This window comes from Acomys minous, assembly GCF_964271855.1.
Source record: "Acomys minous genome assembly, chromosome: 18".
NCBI classification, from domain to species: domain Eukaryota; kingdom Metazoa; phylum Chordata; class Mammalia; order Rodentia; family Muridae; genus Acomys; species Acomys minous.
The window spans coordinates 21,475,190-21,498,739 of record NC_140501.1 but is presented as its reverse complement, the minus strand read 5'-3'; positions in this window follow the sequence as shown (position 1 = coordinate 21,498,739).

The following is a 23,550-nucleotide window of genomic DNA, read 5'->3' as shown; positions in this document are numbered from 1 at the left end:
AGACAGGGTCTTTCACTACTGTGGCTAATAATCGGACGAATAATCTCTGTGGTTCTACCTGTCTTCACATCCACAGTGCTGTGATAATAGACACGTGCCACTACTTTGGCTTTTTATATGCACGTAGGGAATTTAAGCTCAGGTCCTCATGCTGTGTAGCAAACACTTAACCAATCAACTCCATTGAATCACATATCAACACAAATATATTTAGTGTGGAAAATATTTTGTATACATGCATGAAATTATAGATTAATAAATGAATGCATTACTTTTTTTGTATGGACCACAATGAAATCCAACTCTAGTCAGTTAGTAACAGAAGTGGCACGGGTCTGAATCTTCTTTAATATCTATTGATCATCAAAGAATGAAAGTAAATGTGTGTGTTTGTAAAGCAAAGAGAAAGACAATTCTTTCTTTTTAACAGATATTTTATTTGCATCAAATCCTTATGAAGAGGAAATACCTGTCATTTACCTTTTTCAAAGCTCAGCAGTCATCAAGTAAAAACATCAATATAGGCACAAATAAGATAAGGAACTTAAGACCATGTATATATAATAACCCAATTATTTGTTCAAGTGAATTGAAAATGAAGTTATATATTAAAGAAAAAGTATTTCTTAAATCAGTATAAAAGGTTGTATTACTACTTTTTAAAATAAGTATTAAAAGGTCACTTCAAATACGTGTTATTTTTTTTTTGTCCTTTGTACACCCACACAAAAAAATTTTAATTTCAAAGGTAATAGAAAATCTACTTCAACAGCTCTTATGTTATAAAGAATCTAGACATGATGAAACAAATTTTGCTTTATCATTCAGAAGATGCTACCTGTGAGGTGACACATTGTGGCCAGGGAGAGATGTAACAGCTCTTGATTGGTATTGGCAGCAGCTCTGTTTTTATTGACCCTCTTGCAGGTAAATCTGAATGTGAGCTCTATGGAATCAGATGGGGAATAGTAACTTTCTTTAGTGCCATTCAGGCAATGGAGAATGATTTTCCATTTGTGGAAATATCATCTAGGAAATAACCTGCAATGGCAATTTGTCAAGAAAAGAAATCCATCACTAAACTTGATAAGGCTAGTAGCGAGAGAAGCATGTATGTGCAGAATCACAGTTACCATTTGACCCCAGGAGTCCCGGGGACTATCAATCATCCTGCGCTTCCCTCCTTCATCCTCTCAGCCTCCATTACGGTCTTTGCAAGGAGACTAGTAGGTATATTGCTCCATTCAGGGTTATGCATGCAATAGCTTCAAAAACACTTTCCCAATATTTTCTACAATTGAATCATCCCAGCGTACTGACAATGTACTATCAATAATCACTAATATCTCTGTCCTCTGAAAGAGGAAACTGAAAATGCTATTGAGTGACTGCTGCGATAAGATATCTAGAGAGAGGAAATGCATCAACAATAGTGTTTTGTGAATTGCCGCCTTATGGAATCAGCTGGTGGGGGGGGACTGTGAAAGGGGTCAGAATAAAATGAAACAAAGAAAGCAAGAGAGAGAAAAAAGAAAAGAGAAACTTTGAGCCCATGAAGAGTAAATGCTTTTCCCCTTTTCTACTTTTTTAAGTCATTTAATCAATTCTGAGCAATTAAATAGGTGAATACAGACTTTGTATTGGTTAGACTTTGGCACAATATTGTCATTTTTGTTGTTAGAGTGGGACAAAGATCGTAGAGAGAGAGAGAAGAAATGAATGAGACTGCTTTTGGCTAAGGCCCAAGATTACACCTTATAGAGTACACTGTACCACATGGACAGAACAGCTAAAAATATTAGTCCAGGTTTCCGAGGTCAGGTTGGGGGGCGGGGGAGGAACAGACTCCACCTGTCTCTGGGAAGATCTATAGGCCACACAGCAGGGGATATGTGTACAGAGGCTAACGTCACTGAGAATAATGTTGCCACCTGTATAGCATGGAAATAACTCATCATCCCCAAAGTACTGAGAGATCTGGAACTACACATATGTCTAGGCCATATTTGGACTCTGGTATGCAGGAGTATATGGGCTGATGAGAGATGTAGACATGAAAGAGGATCACTGCAAGGCAGGACAATTCCAGAAGAATCCACAGAGCGACGAGCACTTTCATCTACAAAGTTCATCAGCATAAGGCAACCAATAATTTTTTATGTAACTTGTAATTTTATATTAACCCATAGCAATATTTAATCAAATCTAGATCACACATTTTGAGTTTCTAAAAGTAATTCATTTGGTCAGTTTAAAAGTTACTTTTCTGTTGCTGTGATAAAATATCATTATCCAGGGAATATAGAAGAAAGAGTTTATTTTGGGCTTATAGTACCAGAAAGAGATTCCAAATGGCAGAGGACGCACGGCAGCAGGCAACTGGAGCAGGGAGCTAAGAGATCACACCTTCAACCACAAATATGAAGCAAAGAAACAGAACTCAAAGTGGAATGAGGTCATGAATTAACAAAATTCACCACCCCCTGTGATGAACTTCCTCCATCAGGACCTCCCCAAAGAGCACCGCTAACACTTTAAAGTGTTTAAAGACCTGAGCCCATGGGGGACACCATTTATTCAAACCACCATGGTCAGTAAGATCAAAAATGTCTTTCCTACCCATGGGAACAGAAATCTAGAGCTTGTCCTAAACTAATATGTAGGTATTTGTAGAGACACAGTTTCTTTCTTTGCTAATGCCTTTATAACCAATTAAGCACATTTACACAATCTAGTAAACTTGAGACCAAAGAAGAAATAATAACGGAGGACAGAATAAACTTTCTTTTGCACAAGGAATCAACAAGTGATTATGCATGGGGGTAACTCACAATATCACGTATTCATTTCATAGTGAAACTGCTGAATAGAAATGGACAGACACCAAATGCTGCATCATATGTCATCACTAGCTGCATGGTATCAGCACTGTCCTTTGTCTTGTGAGTTCTCCATTTATTGTTAAGCCAATGAGACATTCAAGTTTCTCTAAGAGTTCAGATCCCACAGAGTTTAGGAAATTTTAAATATCTATCAGTAGCAATAAGGAAAGACCAAAAATGAAAGAGAGAAAGATAATAAGAGAGGGAGAGAGAGAGAGAGAGAGAAAAGAAGAAGAAGAAGAAGAAGAAGAAGAAGAAGAAGAAGAAGAAGAAGAAGAAGAAAAGAAGGTCAACCAAAGATAGGCACACAAACATACGAGACAAATAAGGATAATTTATTAACCCAGTCAAGTTTGTGATTATTATTTAGTAATAACAATATAGTATATATGATATTGCATAAGGATGCTTCCTTATATGAAAGCATTTGATAGTTAAAATAAGGTCTGATTCTTTATACTGGTCTCAATAGTATATGTATGTGTTCTGATTCCCAATACTAGCAGCTAAATTGCAGAAGGAGCAAAAGTAACTTTTATATTTCTTATGAAACAGAAGTTCCAATCTGTTCCAATTTGAAATAGTACTAGTAATACTACTTCCTTATATAGTTATCCATGCATCATTTCCAATAGATTTGCAGTGGTTGGATCATCTATTTAATGCTTATGAAGACCCCTCTTAATACTTATCAATGAGAGTATTGACCATATTATTGATTTATGAGTTTTAGTATTTAGTATTATAAACTAAAATCTTCTGTAAAGCATAGGACTCTGTCAGCACACAAAACAGCAGCACACATACTGGGAAAAGATCTTCATCAAACCAACATCTGAAAAAGTACTAATATCCAAAATATATAAAGAGCTTAAGAAACTAAACACCAATAGGCCAAATAATCTAATTTTAAAAGGGAGTACAAAGCTGAAGAGTGCATTTTTGACAGAGGAATCTTGAAAAGGCCAAGAGACACTTAAAGAAATGTTCAATGTCCTTAATCGCCATGGAAATGTAAATCAAAATAACCCTGAGATTCTATCTTACACCTGCCAGAATGGCTACTATTAAAAACTCAAGCCACAGCACATGCTGGGAAGGATGTGGAGAAAGGAGAACAATCCTCCATTGCTGGTGGGAGTGCAAACTTGTACAACCACTTTGGAAATCAATCTGCCACTTTCTCAGAAAGCTGGGAATAGCTTCATCTCAAAACCCAGCTATACCATTCCTGGGCATATACCTGAAAGATGCTCCACCATACAACAAGGACATTTGCTCAACTATGTTCATAGTAGCTTTATTCATAATAGCCAGAATCTGGAAACAACCTAGATGTCCGTCAACAGAAGAATGGATAAAGAAACTGTTATACATTTACACAATGGAATACTTCTCAGCCACCAAAAGCAAGGAGATCATGAAACTTGCAGGCTAATGGATGGAGCTAGAAATGATCATCCAGAGTGAGGTCACCTAGGCCCAGAAAGACATGCATAATATACACTCACTTATTAGTGAATATTAGCCCAACATAGATGTCCTCTGAGAGACTCTTCTCAGTGGGGGATAGGGACAGATGCTAGGACTGGAGGTGGACTCTGGGAAGAGCTCTGAAAGTCATATGGAAGATAGCTCCACAAGGAAACCATCAAGGCTGGTGGATCTGGACAGAGGAGCCTGCACAAACTGATAGACAGTGCATGCGGAGAGCCTAGACTGTTTCTTATATTCTAAGTGTGGAAGAATAAATCTCTGTAATCCATGCTTTGATATGGACCAGATTTAGCATCTCTGGGGTATTTATCAACTAAGCCAAAACCCAACCAACCAAATAAACAAAAAAACAAAAGCAGGAGTGAAATATCTCAACATCATTCCTACCAGCCAGGGTTGTGAAACGGTCTTTCCAAAGCATGAAAAAAAAATCCATGTATACTTCACTTTTTTTCCAAGTAAAGGAAGTCATTTAGCAAACTGACTCTGTAGGTAGAAATCATTTCACTCCCATGAGCAAGATTTGAGAACATTTGGAAGCCATAATTAACACAGATTGAAATGAATGCAAACATTGATGAAAGGTAACTTTCCTTTAAATATAAGTGATCCAAAAACAAATTCCTTCTTTTTCCATACCCCCAGAAACTTGTTGCAGGAGAAGAGGTACAGTTGTACATTTGGGGTGAGGTTGAACTAAATAGTAGCAATGGATATCATAAAATTATTCACATTTTCCCGTAAAACTCAATACATCCTCTTTGATACAAGCCTTTTGCCCTGACTTTGTAGACTTACATAGGTAATTATGTCATTTGATTTCCCTTTCCTTTCTCCTCCTCTTTCCTCTCTTGTTTCTCTTAACCATCTAGACTGCTCTGTAACGTTCGTTATTCTGTTCCCTTAGTCAATATAAATATGCTTTAGAGTATATCAAGCACATATTTCTAAGTGCCAAAAGGTTAGTCATCTACTTTAAAATGTACATCAGCAAGGATAGAGAGGTAGCAAGAGGTTAAGAATACTTGTTCTTGCAGAGGTCCAGGGTTCAGTTCCTGGTACCCACATCCGGTGGTTCAAAAATGCCTAAAATTCCATTTCCAGGGATTCAGAGGTACACATACAGGTAAACAGATGCATGATACATATAAATAAAAAATAAATAACATATTTTTAAAACAACCCTGTCATCTAGGGTTTTTTAAACAAGGAATGTGTTCTTTTTTTTAATCTGAAAAAATATAGATGCTGTCACAGGAACATGTTGAAAAACAGATAGATATAAGTGAACTGATGGCGATTCTCCTCCACATTTCAGTTCCTATGGAAACTGCACCTCCCTCTCCCTCCTCTCTCTCTCTCTCTCTCTCTCTCTCTCTCTCTCTCTCTCTCTCTCTCTCTCTCTCTCTCTCTCAAAGATAATGTCATTTAGAAGCTAGTTACTATTCTGAAAGTACAAAGGTAAGGAGCTACTTAGCACAAGTTCCTTCTCAAAGGCAAAAAGCAAAACAAAAACTATACGTAATGATAGAAGTCTTTTCTTTTTTTCCTGTTTTGTTTTTGGTTTTAACACAGGATTTCTCTGTGTAGTCCTGGCTTTTCTGGACTCGCTTTGTAGACCAGGCTGGCCTTGAACTCACAAGTATTCACCTGCCTCTGCCTCCTGAGTGCTGGGATTAGAGGTGTACACCACTATGCCTGGCTTAGTTAGAGTGTTCTTAGGTTGAAATAGGTTAAGAAAACCATGGCATGTCATTTGGATATATTACCATTAAGTCATGGAAATTCATTAAGTAGAAGAATTTGTTTTAGCATCATGATTAGTTACCAGTTCATTAGGATTGCTAAAAGTGTTGATGTAATGATCCAATATATTTCATACAAAATCTAAGAGACCTGCGAAGGCCATATTTTCTTTTAGCAAAAGCATAGCATCAAGTACTTTTATATTTTGACTCAAGAAGAATGTGTTAAGGAATATTAAAATGAAGTTAACATATATGTTAGAATCAAGGGAGCAGCACTTAGGATATTTTACATGTTTGATGCTAAATTTTATTTACTACAACATATTATGTAACAAATCATCTATCCTATTAAACAATATTATTATATTTCATATTCTTTTATGTCATATGAATATATCTTACAATTTTGGTAAAGATTGTAACTAAATATTTTGTGTATTTAGAACACAAAATAAAATGAACTAAAGACCTTTTGGGATATCAGGAGAGCCTGGTATGCTAACTGTGCAGGGTCTAGTCAAGAAAGTAAATGTATTGTATTTGGGGCAAATGAACTGAACACAGTGACCTAAATTAGAACGCTATCCTGTAACTGGATCCTAGAATGAGGCCACAGTAAGGTCTGGCTATAGTCACCCAGCACTGGTGTGGGTACTGTCAGTTCTTCCTGAAGCAATGGTTCTGGAAGACGGCCTTGTCTCTTGACAGTGTCAGCAACAGATGCAGCAGTTCCCTGCATTTGATAGCTGGCCCAGACTGCTGGCTAGAATGGTCTGTCAAGCTCCTAAACCACAGCCAGTGGACATCTTCACTTCTGGAGACCAATTCAAGGTCCATGGGAGAGAAATGAGAGTGCTCCTGCCAGCATCTCTGACCTTTTAAGAATGAGGGCAGCCAAAGGACTGTAGTTCACCGCCTGCTTGACGCCATAATGCTTTCTCTAATGAACCCCGCCTGAATATTTCTGTTCTTTTCTTAGTTGACTGTGACATTGTCATCCTAACTGTAATGAACCAGGGTAACTTTTGTATAAGAGAAGGGAATCAAGGTAGACTTTGGAAAAGGAGAAGTGATTCAGATTTAATCCTGAACATGCATATAGCCCTAGGATTGGTGCTGAAACCCATAAATTGATTTGTCTTTCACTCTACTACTCATTAAAACTATTAGGAGTTCTAATGAAAATGTATCTATGTGATGCAAGAAATGGATAAGGAGTATAATTGGTAGTGTTGTATGGCACAGTAAGAGTGGAGGTATCCAAGAAGGAAGAAGGAGGAGAAGGAGGAAAAGGAAGAAGAGGAAGAGGAGAAAGAAGGAGGGAGGAGGAGGAAGAAGAAGAGGAGGAGGAGGAGAAGGAGAAAAAGGAGGAGGAGGAGGAGGAAGAGAAGAAGAAGAAGAAGAAGAAGAAGAAGAAGAAGAAGAAGAAGAAGAAGAAGAAGAAGAAGAAGAAGAAGAAGAAGAAGAAGAAAGTATAGATGTCCAGCATAAGAAGTTGGATAAGGAAGATGTTCAGGTACAGAAGAGCAGATATCAACTATCTAGAAAACTGTAGCATCTGCATGGTATGTCTTTTTAGTAAGGGCTGATATGATTGAGTTAATATGTACAAAGGAGAAAAATTGGAGTGACTGCCATAAAACTGAGTAGGAGAAGAAAGTCAGACACAAAGAAACTGTGCAGCAGGGCAGGGCATTATATGGTGGGCAAGGGGTACCAAACAGAGCTGGGGTTGGAAAAGTAGGTCAATAGTACAGTTCTTACCCTGTACACACAGAACCTGTGTTCACTCTGTGGCAGCACACACACACACACACACACACACACACATACACACACACACACAAAAAAAAAAAAACAGGGTAAAAGAAAGCCATACTATTTTGCTCTCCCTTAGTACTTCCATTTTGGTATTTAAATGAAACTTTTAAAAATTAAGAAACCCAAATGTCACAAAAAGGGCTGGAGAGATAGCTCAGTGCTTAAGAGCACTGGCTGCTCTTCCAGAGGACCCTGGCTTGCTTCCCAGGACTCACATGATTGTTCATAATCATCTGTAACTCCAGTTTCATGGAATCCAAAGCCATCTTTTTGTCTTTGAAGACACCAGGTGCACAGTAGCTGCACAGACATTCACACAGGCAAAACACCCAAACACATAACAAATGTCACATATGTCACGACTTCTTCAACCCTTAAATGGTCTGTGAAATGCCACACCATGACCTCTGGGAAAGACAAACTAGTTCCCTTCATTTGGCTATTTCTCATCTGTGAGAATAGACAAAAAAAAAAAACATGTACAGAGAGAAAATTCAATTTTATACTGGAACTGGGCTTCCACATGAAATCACCCATCACATTTATTCTACTTCCTTTTGAACATTATGTCTCAGAAATTCTACTAGTTTTGTGTATGCCTCAGTTATTACAGTAGCACTGAGTTGTAGAGGGTATGGATTGGGGTAAAAGGACAATTTTTTGAACTTATACAAAATCTTTTCTGTTTGCAATATTTTATTTATTTGCATAGTTGATTTGTTTTGGGTGTATTTTTTTTTGATTTTTTGTTTTTTTGTTTTTTTTTGAGACACAGTTTCTTTGTGTAGACTTAATTGTCCTGGCCTCACTTTATATAACATGCTGGCCTTGAACTCACAGAGACCCACCTGCCTCTGCCTCCCTGAGTATTGGAATTACAGGTATGTGCTACTCCGCCCATTTGCAATATTTTAAATGATGATACATTACCATGGGCAAATATAGTGTGCGTGGGTTCCTCCATACAAATAAAAAGGTGTCCTAATCATATATAGAAAGTATAAAGAATATGTTGAAAAATCATTACACAGAAGCAGGATGTGAACATTTGGGAGTAAAAAGTAAGAATTTAATATTTAATTTCTATCAGTTGTTCACAATTATTTATCTATCAGATATTGGTTCTGTGTTAAGACAGTATAGAGTATCAGTCATAATCTTCATGACTTAAGGCACTGAACAAACAATATCGTCATTCTCCTGACCTTACAGTTTGTAGGAAAGCTTGTAAAGGAAAGTCAAGGTTAGATAGCACATACTGTAGGAGTCTATCTTTTAAATAAAGTAGATAAGTTAGCACAAGGGAATACTTTTGACTTAGCTGCTTCTTATACCTTTCACAATGATTTTAAAGATTAGTATAATTTTCAGAAGAAAAGGTATCACACAGCTTTGGTCATCTTGACAATGAGATCTGTTATCATGAATATAGTTCTGTGATTTACAACAGCATAATGAATAAGCTCTGTCTGGCCTCACCTATAGAGTTTATTTATGATTTCTGCAGCAGAAAGAAAAGTCAAGTACCCTATTTTCTTTGTAGTCATGGAATATTTGTCAGAAAATATAGCAAGTGATTTAATAGATTTAAATGGTTGAAAACAATGCTACAGAATTTATGTTTTAGGCTACCTTTTCCCACCTACACTCTCACCTCAAATAACCTGATACAAATATTTCCTGACACAGATAGTTTTATATTTATTTAAAAGATTGTACATGGGGCCAGAGACATGAGCTGTTGCTAAGAGCACTTGCTGCTCTTCTAGAGGACCTGAGTTCATCTCAAAGAACCTATGTTGGTTGGCTCACAAGTATCACAGGAAAGTCTCATTTGGCTTCAGTGGGCACTTGAATTCACATGTACATACACATGTGTAGACACATACACACAATCACATAAGTGAAATGTAAAATAAATCCTATGTATAGGATATATGTATTCTGTGATTTTATTCATAGTGACTTGTGTCTCATGCAGCTGAGTTATTGCTGTTATTGTTATATGGATTTATAAAAGGCCAATTTCATGCAAGGATATAGTGTGCTTGTGGATGTTTCCTTGATAGCTCAGATGGGAGAGCAGAGAACTATAGCCTGACTATTTCCTGATAATTATTTTAAGGAGGAAAATAATTGATTGGTGTCCTAACCCATGGTGCAGATTAACCTTGAATCCTAGCTCAAATCTGACCCCATGTAATGAGAAGAAACTCTTCCAAGCAATCATTTCCTGCCAGGACATTCATGTAGATGAATAATTTTGGTGTCCAGAAAATAAATCTATAATTTCTTTGACTATTTTCAGGGCTTTTGGTACTGATTTTCTCCATAAACGTTTTAGAAGAACCTGCCATAGAAACATGGCTTTCTCCCTGGACAATACCTGAAGTGGAAGTTTCTGGTTTCTTTGGAGACTCAGTTGTATCATATGATGTTTTGCTGAAAGCTGTATTGTGAGAGGATGTGTGATGTATTTCTGGGAGCAGACATATGAGAGTGTGCATGACAGTTGCAAGAAGTATAAAAAGAACCACAGACAGTAGGGCAACAAGTTTTGTATTACTACACCATGGAGACGTCTCTGGTTTTCTCTGGTCTTTTCAGGTCTTCCCTTCACAGAGAACTTCTCGTGGTTCTCTGTCTGAGTCTGGCCACTTCTACCGACTCATGCCAATTATTCAGAGCCTTGCAGTTTCTGCTGTAATGTGCCACAGCTAAGGACTCCTGTTGCTATTTGGTGTTGGCTATTTGACTGGACTGCTGGTATCCTGACAATGCAGAGTAGAATTCGCCCCAGGAACTACAACTAAACAGTCTCACAACCACGTTTTCCTATTAACATTCTTTCTTCCTTTCTTCTCGTTGGTGGGTTAGAAATGAGGTTGAAATGTTTAAGAACACTTTGAATCTAAGCCTACAGATGGCGCCCAAGATGGGGCATAATGTGCAACTTTACTTCTAATGTAGTTGAGGAATTGGCAGGTTTTGATTGTTTGACAGTGTTGTTTAAGGAGGTTGGCAAAGTAGCAGTTACTGCCACTGGTGGCCTCCGGCCTTCCTCCTGGATGGGGGTTTTCTGGTTTTGCTTCTTAGTCTTCATATACGCCATTTTGAAAAATATTAGGGGAAGGCTAAAAACTCAGAAGGTTCAGTCAATTCTCTTGTCTTAGAAGGGATCACAGAGTTGGCTATGTACTTAGAAAGTTTTCAGATAGAGGCTGAAGTGCTTGGAAAGCAAAAGGAACCAGTGGGAGGAGAATGACAGGGTCCAGGCTTGGTGTCCAGCACAGGGAATTGCCAATGTGATGAAAGAGAGAAGACAACCAGGCTGAAAGGTAAACTTCCACCCAGTCCTGTTCCATGGACTTTTCCTTTCAGGTGCTCTGAGAACCTCTAGGAGGCAAGGAGCTTGGAGGAACAGGTGCTTTAATTGTGATGAACTGGAGCATTTCCAAAGAAATTGTAAGGCTAGATGATTCAGAGTTCAAAAAGAGCAAGTGCGTTGACTCTGGAGAAAATAGTATTCATAAAAGAGAACAAGCAGATTCTGGCTACAATGTAACACAAAGGCTTTAAAAGAAAGTGAGGCTTTGGATCTGGCCACACACGTGTCTTTTACATTATTTCCAAAGGTGGAATGTTATAGGGTCACCACTGATGTTTATGGTCTTTTACCTTCAGGGACAGTAGAAATAATCTTGGAAAGAAGTAGATCCTTCTCAAGGATCTAATGTGCATCCAGATATTGTAGGTGGGTGCTGACATTAAGCTAAAGCCCATGGAAATATAAGATACATATATAGATTGAGAGAATGAGGTAACTCTACTGCAGAACTCTTAGAAATACAGAAGGGGTGAGTGATGGAAAATTAACACCTAGTGAATAACTAAGTCAAGCAGGAAGCATCAAGTTGTGTGAACATATTCTTGACAGTGTACTGTAGAATATGAAATTACTCAATCACTCCCCTAGATTGTTCATTAATTTGAGCAAAATATGATAGAAGCTCTCTTTAAAGTCTGTAACTTTGATGGACTCTACCTCAATCAAATGACCAAATATCTTTCCATGAATAATAGAAAGTCCTGACTCTGATGTGATGTCTTCAAAAAGATGAAGTATCAGACATCTTCTGTTCCTGCCAAGCAACCAACAACTGATTTTTATTCATGTGAAAGCCACTGAAAGCTCAGACAGAGATATGTTTGACAGAAGTTCTTGATTGTATTTCAAACATGCCAATGCCAAGAAAACAATGAACATATTAGGAAATGTTTCGTATTAAAGAACAGTCAGGTACATTAGGTGATTTTTGAACCAACTACTGTGACAATTAGAAAGATATAAACATGGGTTTTGTATAATGTACCAGTTATGTAGCAATGTTAAGAACCTGTAATATGGATGTATTACAGGGTATCTTCTGATTTATTTTGGTGTGGTGGTAGATAAAAATCATAAACACCTACCAATAGTTTCAAATGTTTACAATGTTAATAATTATAATAATAATATACATATAGCACATTAAAATTTGTAAAGTGAGATAAAAAGCAAGATTTGAAGAATATTAAAAATTGTTGAATCTAGACTAATAGGCCTTTAAATAAAAGAAGAAAGGAAACCCCAGTGAGCTACACAAACCTAAAATATGACACTCTGCAAAGTAGGCCAGAGATCTGCAAGCAGTCCTTCCATTCCTAGGCTGTAAACAAATACCATGGTGGGAAACTATCTGAAGGAAGGTTCTACTACCAAATCTGAATTACTGATAGGATTAGAGACCTCCAAATTTTTACATTCTCATGTCCCCATAGCCTTTCTTCATCACTAGCTAATTGAATGGCCATCCCAAAACTTGGCATGGGCCCAGGAACCTGAATGTGGCTAAAGTACAGATTGGCAGACACTTATATAAGTTTGGGCTGCACTACAAAGAGTAGATTATGTTTCTACTTGGGATATGTAGTCTGAACTCACGGAGAAGGAGCACTACTTCATGTGCAGGAAAGTATATGGGACTAGGACAGAGATGGATATTGCCAGGGCAGGCAGGATCACTCAGTGCTCTGTGGCCCACCTGCCCTTTGTGGTTGAAGTTTTTTCACTCCTAGAGGCCCAGAGATATTAGCTGGAAAGAGTCACTGTTCAGGAACTTCCCCCATGCTTGAATACCACCTCTGGCATAAGGCAAATGGGTGATTATTTCATGCTATCAGAAACAGTCTCTTATAAGGAGGAAACATTGTGCTTATGACAGCCTAGAGATATTTATGGGAGTTCTGGGGCAAAATCTGTCTTTACAATTGCAAGGATTTTTATTTAGTCTCACATGGCATGGGTATCTGTATGAAAGTAGACACTACCACAATTTATTGATGTGTGTGTGTGTGTGTGTGTGTGTGTGTGTGTGTGTGTGTGTGTGTGTGATTTATCCCATAAAAAGTCTATTAGTAAATTAATGGGGACTTGAAGAAACATCGTAAAATTCTTTCAGATGAGATTCAGTTCAGGGCTCAATGTGTTTCCATGTTTCAATCACAGAATGGCCTTGCTGAATACTCACAGATAAGCCTGAAAACTGAGCCCAGTATCTCAGTAGCTAAAGCAATCACTAATAAAAATTTAAGAATTAATAGAAAAAAATTTATATAGGATGGTTGCTACCTGGTACACTCCAAAGCAGAGCTTTGTTTAGTTTAAATTGCCACAGAGAATGAATGATATATTTGCCTCAAGGCTTCAGTAGAGCTCTGTCTGCACTGTATGAAGCAAGTCTCACAATGGATGGGACCCTCCAAAATTCATGAAGTACTCTAGCGATGATCTTGAGGTACAGTCAGTTAGAACATTATTGACAGTTACTTATCAAATTAAAGGAGAAGGTACAGAATCCAAAGGATATTAGGAAAGAGCTGCAGGGGCTCATTGATTGACTATTACATTTGCAGAGGATACCAAAGGAACAAGTCTTATTATTTTTGCAAAAACAATTAAAGTCAAGACAAACTTAACAACAGTCAACAGAAATGGGGGAAGGGAATGAATGGCAAAACCCAACTTTTTTAGCCACACAGTTGACCAAAAAATACCAAAGAATAATTGACTAAAATCATAACAGCATGCAAATAATTTATAATTATCATACCTCCCAACCCAGTTAAAGTTGAAAACAGATTCAGTTTCTATAATGAAGTACATATTTATATTGAGTATATGTATCATCTCTGTTCATCTCTTCATCTTTTCTGTCTCTTAGCCCACTCTTTCTGACTCTTTTCTCTCCATCCTACATGTATACATAAAATGCTGATGCCATGGTCATATTCTTCAAGTCTTTTTTTTAGTCAAAGTTCTGTCATATTCATGATTAATTCTATGCTGCATGCAACTGAGCCTTTAGTATGGTTTCTGGGTGACATAATAAACAGTAGAGGTTTTGTTGTCTCAAAACCTTGTGAATATTGTTGAGGTATGGCCAATTGCTACAATTTCTCCTGCAATTCACTGTTTTTCTCTTGAGAATTTTTTGAGATTTGCTTAGATATTGATTTGCAGAAGGGAGCCAAATAGAAAATTAGCTCCCCAGTGAATATGCCTGTTTCATGATAAAGTGCTTTAGACTAGCCACAATTGTCAATTTTTTAAATGGTCATAGTTTGTTATGTAAATTAACCTTTCAGCTTATAAATTACACCAAAGTAGGACATTCTTGTGGACAATTGACATTGATTACTATTTATGGTGTGCCTGTTTTAAGTATGATGTAACTAATTTACAATGTTATAAATATTGCAAAGTTAAAAATACTTTTTAAATATTTTTTTTGTGTGTAAGGATTCTTAAAGGACTCATGGGCTGGACCAGATACTTTCCCAGTTAACATGAACAAAGGATGGATTCTTATGATCTTCAGAACAGCTTCAGAAAAAGCTATTGGATGGGTGGTACAACATGGAATGTTCTTTTGTGAGTGATATGAATTTTTAAGTGCTGATATCATTATGTAAAACATATGTAGCAGTAGAGATTGCTGGTAACATGACATGCACAACAGGTTATAGTAGGGTATAGCTAGATAATAAGCAGTAGGGAAATTTTATGCACTTTGCTATCCAAGTGCACTGCTAGATCCTGGCTGCACTGTATGAAGCTGATCTGATCACCATCACATGTATTTGGACTCTCTTAAGCAGGGTAAAATAATAGATTTACCAATTTCTCTACATCTTCCTCTTTTAACTATGGTAAATGGTTTCTTTTCAACAGTAGTACAATTATGATATTATCATTTTCTACTAAATTTCAATCCAGAAAAAAAACACAACTTTGGAAAACTATAAGGGAAATCCTAACAGTTTTAACTTATCAGTCACTATAGGGGATAACTATACAGCTATCCATGTAAAGAACATGGTTAATTTGTCTGCAGTGAACTCAGGTTTTCCTGAGATGAAATCTGCCTACTATTTAACAAGATGAAAAACTAAAATGGGCATGATTTACTTGTAGCATATATGACACAATCATGAAAAGAGCAGGTCACCAAAAGACAACATTTTGCATCTCTATAATTTGTTAAATCAGTTTCATTTTGTGAAAAGATGTCAAAATAATTTTTCATGACACCAATGCACATAGAATACAATGAGTCTACTAGCTGTGGCCTTTTGAAATATTTCTTGTAACTAACAGTAATTTATTAAGTAATAAACCAGGAAGCTCATTAATGCAAAACCATTAATTTTCTTCTTCTAATATTATTATGGGAGTGATTCCATTTTAATTTCAGATGTGAGAGGTTGATATAAGATTGCAATTTTTATACCAGTAATTAAAGAATGATTACATTTTGTTTCTGTCAAATAGTTCTCAAAGCTTAATATTTTTTGGAACATTACTTTGCATTATATTAATAACAGTGATGCTGGAACGAATGCCTGATGCTTATAAGGCACCTGATATATGGTAGCTGAAGTGTGGACTATGCAGAGGAACAAAGCACACAGATGGCCCTTAAGGTACTTGCAGTTTAACTAGCACATGACAAGTTCACGTGTAACAAATTGCACTGATGTGTTACAGCTACAGTAATTGAAGTTGACTGTTAATTATGTATGCCGTTTGGAGTTGCACAGCAGCAACAGGCCATACAGAGCCTTGAATGCTGATAAGATAGTCTTCAGATGTTGACTTTTGGGTTCTTGTCCTGCAGCCCAACCTCAGTGCTCCTATCATCAGCAACTGGGTACTTTAGTATTACCTAATCAGTGCTCTACATGTCTAAGACACTTAGCATACTCAGCAAATATTGATGCAAAGCTGATTCTTAACTTACTGTCATTCGGTGGTTCTCAAACTTACAGGTGTAAATTTTGAAGAATTCTTGGTTGAAAGATATATTTCCTGAAAACTTATGCTCACTAGAAAATTAAATACGAATGAATGAACCTCCCTTCCATTCATCTACAGAGAAGAAGTTTAGAAATCCAATTATGATTTAGTTATGCAACTTCTGGATTTCAAAGAAGCAACTCTTCCTGCTAGGCCAGCTCCTACACAGCATAGACAAAAGTAATTTGTTATATTTTACCAATCCAATACCAACACTGTTTCCCACTTCCTCACCTATGCCATGAACACACACACACACACACACACACACACACACACACACACACACACACAAGTGATAAGTTGGTATGAGCCCCAAAATGAAGAGATGGACACTGATATGCCAGATGTGCCTGCCTTCTTCCTTTGGAAACTGGAAGAAGAAACTGCAAACTAATTATAAAATTAGTTGGATGGATTTTCTCCTAAACATTTTGAGCATAGATCTGCCTCTTTACTGGTGTCTGTTTAGCAAAAACCCTATCCACTCAAAATTGTAGTTGATACCAAGAGAAAACAAACACACAGCTGTCAGAATACTAGATAAGGTTAGAAAAAGACAGCTTACCTCATATATACAATGTAGAAATCTTCCCTACCTATGGACAGAGCTTGAGTCACTACCTATGGACAGAGAAAAAGAAAGTAGTAACTGGGCTGTAAATGTGTTGTCAATCACAAAACTGTGTCCAAGAGGAGAGGCAATTTGCTCACTAAAGCTATGATGACTAGAAAGTGCTGCTGGAGGGTAAAGCTGGAGAGGCAGAAAAATCCAGTCCAACTTTTGAGGACTGTAAAAGTATGAGCTGTCCTCCACAAGACACTCACACAGTGGCTCTATCCACACACAGAAGGTAATCATCAAGGTTATAGCAGTGGGCTGAGCCAGAGTCCTAAAACAGTGTCAAATTTTTGGCTAATGTTTCCTGCCAAAGCTCCTTCTTATATCTGTGAGCAGTAAGGCAAGGATGGCATGAAGCCTAGAGGATGTACCTCACATAGAACTATCTACCCTTTTAATGCCTAGTGTTGAGTGGGTATTCTCGAATCCCACTGAGTCTCTTGAAACAGGAGAGGCTCATCAGAGTGCTCTAAGCAGAGGGGGCACTTAAGAGTCAAGGGAAGCATGACAGGTACAAAGGAAAGCACAATTCTAGTTTGCAAGGAACAGATCAACAAATGTAATATTTACACTTAGTATAATATAACACGGAAAGAATATTTATTGTGCCATTATTGGAGCATGTGATTATTAACTTCTTGGAATACACAATGTAGAAAGAGTTACAGACCTCAATGCTAGGGGAGGAATCATCACAACAAAAAGATTAACAAGGAACGAGTGTGTAATGGTGTGAAATTATAAAATATTGGTTTCTGTTGTAGACAGCCACACTGAATGGTCTCTCCAGTTCACTGAATTTTCTGGAATAAATCCCAAAGGCTAATTTTCCCACCCTGCCAGATGCCCTTCTCATCTGCAACCCAGTCACAACAAGCATTATGAAGATACATTATGGAGATAAACAAAAGCAGGCAAATACCTCCCAAGATTTTAAATACATCTGCATGGCAAGTGTTTCTGTCAGAAGAGTTGAGAAAGGATGGGTTCTGAGATAAACAAGGTTATGAGGGAAAACTATTTTGTCTATTCATTTAAGGGAACTGTAAGGATTTATTCAGAACAAGATACAGTCAGAAAAGGAACAAAACTTGAATTCTTGTAATGGGATGCATTAAAGAAGAAAAAAGGAAAAAGAAACAAATGAGTCTTCCCCATGTCCCCTGGATGCAGAGGCCTGGTGGCACTCAGAGGAAGGATAGCAGGCTACCAAGAAGAGACTTGATACCCTATGAGCATATACGGGGGGAGAGGTCTCCCTCAGTCACAGTCATAGGGGAGGGGAGTAAGGGGAAAATGGGAGGGAGGGAGGAATGGGAGGATACAAGGGATGGGATAACCATTTAGATGTAATATGAATAAATTAATAAAAAAATTTTTAAAAAAGAAATGAGTCTTCCATGTGCTGATATAGTGTTATTACTTCCCTGTCGATTTATTTGTAAATTGTTATCTTCCTATAGGCCCAGATAACCATGTAGCTAAAATGGTTTGTATTGCCTGGAAAAAGACTTCCATGTTTCAGCTGGGGTGGTGGACTAAATCAAAACAACTGGGAGTGAAGGTAGCACTTAGGAATGCTGGACTTTTAAAATTGGAAGTCAAGAAAGTGTCAAGTAAAAACAAGTTGAATCTATGACTTAATAACAAAAACTATCTTTTGTAAGCACATAACTTCAGTGGTTGTGATTAGTGTCAGCCCTTTACCCTTTCATGAGTCACATCATATGACACACAAAGAAGGTAATTGTCTACTTGATCACTTGGAAAACATTTTCGAGAAAGGTTTAGCTCCAGTTCAGATCTCATTGTTAGATTTGAGAACGCTTAATTTTTTTAAAAATTTTAATGTCAGACATAGCACCATGAAAAATGCTTTTTCTATATTTAAGCTAACTTTGCATGTAAAAACAGATACAACAAATACTCTCCCCTCTCTCTCTCTCTCCTCTCTCTCTCTCTCTCTCTCTCTCTCTAGTGAATCAATGAGTGTATTGGGATTATTGACAGGACTATGGATGGGTGATTATTTACAGGAGCACTCGAGTCACTCAAAGACAGCTAGCTATACCTTATCAGAAAGGCCACCCCAGCTGAGTGACAACGACAGAAGCAGGAACCCTGGAGTTGTGTTCAAGCCTTGCAGACAGCTTAACAAATTGAGAGACTCTTTACTCTCTTATGAAGATTTTTTGGGAACTTTAGAACACATGCTGAGTTTTTATTAAACAAATTATAATATCTAAACATGATATAACATTATTTCAACTAAACAAATAAAAATCAGTGAATGTCTGTGGTTAACTTCCACTACTAATGTCTGCTATCCTTCATACTTTGTTAAGAATGAATCCCGTGTTAGAAGAGGGCGACTTAAGGACAACTGTGCTGACAAGGCGAAACTGAGCCCATATGGAACATATTAGAAGATTAAGCAAATGATCCTAAATGAAAACCCTTAATGACTAGCTATGTTTGGCAGGAACATTTTCCTGTAGAACAAAAAGCTATGATTCTTAATTGGTTGCTCATGATTAACCAATTAATCTTTTAGGCCAACTTAGCAGTTCTGGTCCAGAGTCCCAGAACACACTCCGTGAACTTTAGCCAGGGGGTCTTTGTTGTGACAGAGGTGATGGATGCTAGCTAGTTCCTTTTTACTGTCAGGGAGGCTTGACCTTGGAGAGGGAGTTTCTCAAGTCTGCTGGGCCCCCAACCTCAACATTTTCCCTCTTCTCCTTCAGTTTTAGCTTAAACTTATGCAAACTTTTCCTTCCATCCAAATTTGAACAATTTTTTTTTCTTGAAAGAGGCCATTCTGACATAAATACCATCTAAGTGAAAAGTTAATTAAATGAAGGTGGAAGCCATCTTTGGAGAAGCTGATTACACGAATTCAGCCACCTTGAAAGGAGGAAGGGCATGAATATCAGAGTTAAAGGGACCAGGGCATGAAGTTTGACCCTGTCATCCATGATGTAAGCACCTTACTTAATCGTTCTAAGGCTCTGTTGTTTCATTGTATGCTGGAACGTTGTAGCTCAGAAATTGCCAGACCAAATGAAGTCACATATAGTCTTGATGGAGTATTTGGTATAACATTTTTAAACTGTAAATGTCAGGGTAGCTATGGTGTTGATATAATTTATATTGTAAAGCAATGGGCAGGGCTTTTCATACACTTGGATTCAATAGCCTGTACGTGTCAAGGGTTTGTGCCACCCTTTCTATCTTAGAAATACAACCAGAAGATATTTTCCCACTTTAGTTATTATCAATAAAAATGTTAAAATCCTGTTGTTCACAGCAAGGATTTTGAAGTAGTGTGTATCCTTTCCAGCCTTGTCACTAAGTACCAGTAAGTCTTTTCAACCTTTTTTATTTTTAACATCAGTGAGGTGACAATAGGATTGTGGAAGATGGCAGAGGTAAGGGGTGAGAGAATCTGAGTTACATCTTCAAGCAAGTAGCATGATTTACATGATTTCCACTATATAAGGAGTATGTGGAATACAGTGGCTGCCCAATTAATTTAGGCTGAATTCATGCTTCTGTGAATGTGTTTATGTATGTAATGCTGTAAGTGTGGAAGATTTTTACTTTGCCATTCTCCCATGCTTCTCTCATCTAGAGTCCCAATAGAATGTCCTCTCCTCTGTCTCAGTTTCCTGGTAAGTGAAGGCTTTCGTGGGACATGGCCCTTGGGCTAATATGCAGATATAAGTGAGTATATACCATTTGAGTCTTTCTGCTTCTGGGTTAACTCACTCATTATGATCATTTCTAGCTCAATCCATTTATCCACAAATTTTGGGAATTCCTTGTTTTTAATAGCTGAGTAGTATTCCATAGTGTATATGTACCACAATTTCTTTATCCATTCTTCTACTGATGGACACTTAGGCTGTTTCCATGTTCTGGCTATTATGAATAAGGCTGCTATGAACATGGTTGGGCAAATTTTCTTGTTGTGTGCTGGAGCTTCTTCTGGGTATATTCCAAGGAGTGGAATAGCTGGGTCTTGAGGAAGCCCTATTCCCATTTTTCTGAGATAGCACCAGATAGATCCAAAGGAAGAAACCTACAAGTAGAACATTATGATAGACAGATTTGGGCACAGGGGTTCCGCTCAAACTAAGGCACCAGCCAAGGACAATACAGGCGGTAAACTTTAAATCCCTACCCAGATCTAGCCAATGGACAGAACACGCTCCACAGTAGAGTGGAGAGTGGGATATGACTTTCTCACATACTCTGGTGCCTCACCTTTGACCATGTCCCCTGGAGGGGGAGACCTGGTGGCACTCAGAGGAAGAACAGCAGGTTACCAAGAGACTTGATACCCTATGAACATATACAGGGGGAGGTAATCCCACTCAGGAACAGTCATAGGGGAGGGGAATAAGGGGAAAATGGGAGGGAGGGAAGAATGGAAGGATACAAGGGATGGGATAACCATTGAGATGTAACAAGAATAAATTAATAAAGGAGAAAAAATTGTGGAAGATTTATGTCATATGAGACACATAAAGCAGGGAATATATTTCATGTTTCAATCTGACTCTGTACAGAGACAAACTGCAATATACTCAGTAAAAGTTGAAATGAAAATAGTAAGATAGATCATACAAGCTCATAGTAAAAAATATAACATTCACACTAACTGGATGTTTCTGAGAATAAATGACCTCCAAACTGATACACAGAGGCTAGGAAGTTAGCTCAGTGAACAGACTTGTTGGAAGAAATGTTGGGCCTCAGAGCTTCAAGGTAAGCTCTGGTTGAATTCGCCTACTATTTGACTTATAATGACTCAAGACCATAGTCTAAGGCCTGCAGCAACATGGGCAAAAAGAAATTACAATACAACTGGGTACTGAAACTAAATTGTCAATAACTTGAACAGTCTTTGGAGACACAATATGTGCAAAAGGCTCTGCAAAAATGACATTGACAAATTATTGAAGTCATGGAAATAAGTCACACAAAGATGCCCTTGAACATGCACTTCCAACTTAAGAGATGTAAACAAGAGAAGGAAAGCTGCGGGTGGCCCAGTTGTCTGAGATGCTATGTGCTAAGCACTGGCCCATTGCCACTGATTGAGCTTTTTGAATAGAGATCCAGTCTATTAGTAAATCAAAAGAGAAACCATGGTGAATACCTAGGTCTGGTAATGCTGATGCATGCAGACAACTGAAACTGCCACAGGCAAGAAGCAGCAAGCCACCTTGCCACAAGTCTTGTAAGTGGCAGAGGGTAAGAAACAGAGCCACATGAAATGGTTGTCACCTCTTCTTTCTATATGAAATCTTAATCATCTAGAAACTTTGAACACCATCTAATGGGGAATGGAAGGCATTGAGATGTTGAAAATATGCTTGTGTCCTCTCTGGACATCCTGAGGATAGAAGGAGCTAGAGGCATGAGAAATTGAGATTGCTTGGGAACTTGAGAGACTGCTTGGTGATTAAGAGCACTAGCTGCTCTACAAGAGGACTATGGTTCAATTCCCAAAACCCACACTGGGGATCACAGCTGTCTGTAGCTCCAGTTTCAAGGGATCTGATCCTCTCTTCTGGCCCCTGTGGATACTGCATCATGTGATGCTCAAGCAAACATGTAAATAAATCATGTATACACATAGAATAAATACAAAGGAGGGAAAAAAGAAAGACAAATTCTATGTCTTGCTTGAGAAACATGGAGAAGGATTAGTCCATCTCATGTTTTGTCAAACTCTCCAGGGAATTCAAGGCACATCAACGTTTGGTAAACACTGAATTGGTTTATTAATTAGAACCTCTAGGTTCATAATCCTTTCTTCATGAAGAAGCCATAGGTGTAATTTCTTCTAAAGTAGAGGCTTATTGAACTTGACAAGGGATTTCCTTCAATATTCAAAAGCTATTTTTATCCAATGGGCAGTATATAAGTATGCATGGGCATATAAAGAACGTGTTTCAATAGTTCTTTTCAGAGCTCTAAATTCTGTAACTTTCCCAAAGCATCCAGCTTTTGTTTCAGATAATAGAGTCTATTGGTTTGGGGTCAAGTTCACAGAGCAAGTCAAAGGCAGGATGCAGCCTCAGATACGGGGTGGGGACCACATCACCCTTCCTGCCATATGTTCTTATGTGTACCAGGTTTCAGTGTGTGCTACATTCCTGCCTTCTTCGTAGACAAGTCCAAACCCAAGTAAAATCGCATTCTGCTTTCTTACCACAACACTGATGCCTGAGCCACTTCTTACCACTATTTGAAGAAAAAAAAATTGCTGTCAGAAAAGATAACTGTGCATTTTATTTTCAATTTTATCTAGCAGACAAAATAGTCTAAAAAGATAGATTAAATTTAAGATTATCTTTTGTGATTTTATCTGAAGACTGTGGTTTCTATTTAATTAGCACAGAAAGTACGTCTCAGCTGGCTTTATGGTGGCTAGTCAATGTCTATAGTAGGATGCCTCATGATGTCATCGTTTCCTTGAAATAAATGTCCCAGAGCTGTAGAGCAGCAGCCACTTAACTAAAGCAAACATGGCCAAACTACAGTGTCCCAATATGTGCAGGTACTACTGTG